Source organism: Littorina saxatilis, linkage group LG7, assembly GCF_037325665.1.
Source record: "Littorina saxatilis isolate snail1 linkage group LG7, US_GU_Lsax_2.0, whole genome shotgun sequence".
In the NCBI taxonomy this organism is placed as follows: domain Eukaryota; kingdom Metazoa; phylum Mollusca; class Gastropoda; order Littorinimorpha; family Littorinidae; genus Littorina; species Littorina saxatilis.
In genome coordinates, this window is record NC_090251.1 from 57,134,155 (window position 1) to 57,139,154 (window position 5,000).

General features: G+C 38.7%; 2 long non-coding RNA genes across 2 annotated transcripts in view; both read left to right on the forward strand.

The window, feature by feature from the left end:
- Positions 1-5,000, forward strand: part of LOC138971888 (uncharacterized) — a 133,032-nt gene that overhangs the window by 64,345 nt on the left and 63,687 nt on the right. The window lies entirely within an intron of this gene.
- Positions 3,879-5,000, forward strand: part of LOC138971886 (uncharacterized) — a 32,621-nt gene continuing 31,499 nt past the window's right edge. The window contains exon 1 of the long non-coding RNA XR_011457414.1: positions 3,879-4,065. This is a non-coding gene — a long non-coding RNA (uncharacterized lncRNA). The remainder of the gene's footprint in view (positions 4,066-5,000) is intronic.

Genomic DNA, 5,000 nt, shown 5'->3' on the forward strand with positions numbered 1-5,000 from the left:
AACTTGCCTCCAACAGTGAGATAAAGAGCATGTACTGTACACAAATACGAACGGAGAGACACGATTCGGAAACTCGAGTCGACTCAATACTGATCCCCACGCTCGAGAACTTAAGTGTGATATTTGAAGTTTAAATCTCCCTCGTCAACCATGAGACAGATTAGCTCAGTTGGTAAAGCGCCTGATCGCTTTTCTTTACATTGGTGGACAAAAAAAAATCTACTTTTTAAAAAATTGTCCGAACTCGTAATTCTGGTATTTTATTTATTTTTGTCATTCGATTTGGATGATGTCATGAATCGAAACAATAAACAAGTCGCGTAAGGCGAAAATACAACATTTAGTCAAGCTGTCGTACTCACAGAATGAAACTGAACGCACTGCATTTTTTTCTCTCACCAAGACCGTATACTCGTAGCATCGTCAGTCCACCGCTCGTGGCAAAGGCAGTGAAATTGAATAGCCAGGTTGCGCTGAGCAGGATAGCACGCTTTTCTGTATCTCTGTTCTTTTTAACTTTCTGAGCTTGTTTTTAATTCAAATATATCATATCTATATGTTTTGGGAATCGGGAACCGACAAGGAATAAGATGAAGTCGGGAAATTTAATTTTAATCATAATTTTCATATATTTAATTGTCAGAGCTGGTTTTTAATCCAAATATGACATAATTATATGTTTTTGGAATCAAAAAATGATGAAGAATAAGATTAAATTATTTTTGGATCATTTTTTAAAAAAATCATGTAATTACGATTTTAACATTTTTAATGACCAAACTCATTAAATAATGTTTAAGCCTCCTAGCTGAAATGCAATACCAAAGTCCGGCCTTCGTCGAAGATTGCTTGACCAAAATGTCAATCCATTATTTTGATCAAAAAATGATGGCGCGACAGTGCGGCCTCAACTTGTACAAAAAGCCGGATATGACGTCATCAAAGACATTTATCCCAAAAAATCAAAACAATCCCGGAATATCATACTAAGGAACTCTCATGTAAAGTTTCATGAAGATCGGTCCAGTAGTTTTCTCTGAATCGCTCTACACACACACACACACACACACACACACACACACACACACACACACACACAGACACACAGATACTCACACACGCACTCACACACATACACCACGACCCTCGTCTCGATTCTCCCTCCATGTTAAAACATTTAGTCAAAACTTGACTAAATGTAAAAAAGTGCATAATTAGTGAGTACTTGCAGCGGACAATTCCCCAGAATTGCTCATTCTATTTATTAGTAACATCGGTTTTTGTAAAATGTCCTGTGGGTATCGCCGCGACAACATGTAACGGGAAGATCAAGAACACGTACAAAACACAAATACCAAGGAAGAAACTCGGACACCGACGAGTTGACACATGCTAGCAACATTTCGTTGATCTAGCCTTAGGGGATGTTGTGTATACAAGTGTTGTATGATTAACAGCTATTGTGTTTTCAGCGTAGCAATAGGGTCCGATATTTAGACGAGACAAGTATAATGCCGACGAGTCTAAGACGAGTCGCATTATACTTGCTCGAGTCTAAATATCGGACCCTATTGCTACGCTGAAATTACAATAGCGATTATATAGCTGTTCGGACCTTGATTTGTTGTTCCAAACTTACAAAATGACAGTTTTTGCGTCGATGTGTTTTGCGCAGGCGCCACACTGACTTGGGACAGAACCTCGATTTGACAACACAGCTGTTAAACAGCTTTTTATTAGTTCATTCGTATACAACAAAAAGAAGTTTGAGTTTTTTAAATTTTGAACAAGACTACTTATGAAGAAGACCAACATACAACATCAACGGAAAACTAGAAACAACTGAAGAACTAGGATGCAACAAGGGGAGGAGAAAAGAACAGCTAATCCGTACAACGCGAGCAGACGGCAGCGAAGTTTTCAGTTTGGGTGAAAGGCATTTATACTTGTCTCGTCATGAAGCGAATTTTTCAACCTCAGTTATAAACGACTACATGAATGTTAGTTCCATGGTTTGTACATCAATACTTCAGAGGGGAAGTGGGGTATTTAGTGTGGAGTTACGAGATAAGAAAAGCTGAATGCGAAAGTTTGTGTCAGTCAGCAACTGTGAGCTCACACAGGCACACAAAAACGGCTGTTCCGTTTTACTCCCCTGTTTGTACTTCATCTTTCGACTTTGGGCATTTTGTGGTGTTTAGGGACAGAAAATAATTGGTTTAGTCCTGTTTCATCGGGAAGTTAGCAGAAAAAGGTATGCTATCGACATTTGTAAAGCTGAAAAACATTCCCGAGAAGAATTTCAAGTTGTCAGTGTATGCTAGCTGTTGTCGATTGAAACATCGTGTGGTACAGATGGGTAAACCGGAACCATGCGTCTTTGTTATTGCCAATATGCTTTTGGATATTGGCAAAAATGGCCGACTTCCGTAGCATTATGCTTTGATGATCGGAAGAGACCATCTAATCACAGCCCCCGAGTTCCCCCACGTGTCCATCAGAATAGCTACTTAAGTGATAACCCGACTTGTCAGTGCGGATATCGAAATGAAAATGTTGAACATTATTTATTATTTTGTAGTAATTACGATGATGTCCGAAGACTAACTATACACGCATTACCGAATGATCATCAAAATGTACAATGTTTATTGTTTGGTCTGCCAAACTTACGTTTTACCGAAAACTTTGAAATATTCGAAAAGGTACATAGCTTTGTAAGGTTAAGTGATAGATTTTGATTACCCTGTGGTCACCATGTCAATGATCCAGTATTTGGTCAAGTTTTGAGTGAATCTTTTTATTAAAGGTTTTTCTGTGTATTCACATGACTAACCTCAGCTTAATTAGTTTGTACGACAATGTAAATGAAATGTTTGCTGCTGCAGAAGCATTGATCTAGCAAGTCTGTGAAAGTCTCTCATCGTCTCTCTGCCCCCCCCCCCACCCTCCTCCCCCGGGATCTCCCCGATATTGCAATCCTTCCCGTCCTCTGTCACATCCTCTAATTCTTTTGCTGCATTTTTTCTCTTTTTTGTGTGAGTGTGTGTGTAAAAATTGTATCTTGTCTGTCTTGCGTTCTCATAAGGGTATAAGTGATTCTATGACCTTGACATAACGTGAAATAACAATTCCTATCTAGATGTACATATTTATAACCACACTTAATATAAGCTTAGCTTGTTGTGTGGCCACAAATGTTTACATCGTATATACATGCCACCCTGTATTTCATTAATACATTCTTGTTTAAACCAATAGCTATAGTATGATAGTTAGTTACGTTATTGCGTCATTTGTCAACTACGGTGTTTCAGTGGGTTATCTTACAGTGTAGATCTAATGAAAACAAAAGATATTTTATGTTGGGCACCCAATTTCCCATGTTGGTAAACAATTAAGCTAAACAAAAACACGAAATGTCCACGAAAAAGCCAGAAAGTTGCAAAACAAATCAACGTTTGGCAGAGCCTGCTGAGGTAGGAAACAGCATGCCTCTAGCGACAATAGCTATACATTAGGAAACTAGCTGTAAATAAACGAGGTAATATGAGGACAGTCCCGAATATTGCACCTTCGTTAGGTGCGTAGGGATATTTGTCAAACTGTTCGAATGCGTGAATGACTCCGGGTGGCCGAGAGATAATTTACGTAAAACACGAAGAACATCAGACAAGTGTCGAAGCACTATTATTTTGAGTTGAGTGCAAAAGGACTCGTGTGTTGAGTGCAAAAGGACTCGTGTGTTGAGTGCAAAAGGACTCGTGTGTTGAGTGCAAAAGGACTCTTGTGTTGGACACGATGACTGAAAGTCAATCTGCATTGTTTTTCATTTCATTTCGACGGACGCAATAACAGCATTAGCTCATTATTCGTATATTCAGCTGGCGTCAGTTTTCTTTGACAGATGCATGCATCACTGTATCTCACCCCCAGACGCCGAATATTCTCTATGGTATATAGGGGCCTAAGCCACCTTCCAGCAAACATCACGGCAGAGTCGAGCAAAGGAACCAAAGCGAGACACCTTACCGTGTGTAGAAAACTCAGGAGCAAACTTCCTAGGTACGGAAACTTTATTCTTTAAAATCAATCACGATAGACGGCGTTTTTCAAGTATCAACATAAATTCATGTTTGTTTTCGTTTTTTAATTTTTTTTATACATTTAGTCAAGTTTTGACTAAATGATTTAACATAGACGGGGAATCGAGACGACGGTGGTGGTGTGTACTGGACCAATATTCATGACATTTCACAGTAGAGTTCCTGAGTATGATATACCCAGAAGTTTTTTTTTCTTTTTTTCGATAAATGTCTTTGATGACGTCATATCCGGCTTTTGTGAAAGTTGAGGCAGCACTGTCACGCTCTCATTTTTCAACCAAATTGGTTAAAATTTTGGTCAAGTAATCTTCGACAAAGCCCGGACTTTGGTATTGCATTTCAGCTTGGAGGCTTAAAAACTAGTTAATTAGTTTAAGCTTATCAAAGTTGTCATTAAAACCGAATTTTCACAAACAGATTTAAAAATGATTTCATCGTATTCCTCAATTTCTCCTGAATTCAAAAATATATACATATATCATGTTTACTTTACAAATGTGCTCAGAATTACAAAAAAATATTTTAAGTAGGCCTAAATACTGCGTTTGCACACTACGCGGAGACGAGTGTGGCCCGTCTCGGTCTTCAGGTGTGCCAAGTCGAGACTATCTTAAATATAGTCTCAGCGATGACTGGTTGTTGGTGTTAATCTGTTACTTTGATGCCGACAGCTTGACTAAATGTTTTTATATCGCTTCACGCGACTTGTTTTATTTTCAGAGCACCTTTTTTCCAGTGTGATACGTCATGCCCAGATATCGAGGATTATTCCAGTGTGATATGTCATGCCCAGATATCGAGGATTATTCCAGTGTGATACGTCATGCCCAGATATCGAGGATTATGGAGATGTAAGGCGGGTTATAAGAACGATAGTTTATATAACATTTTTCG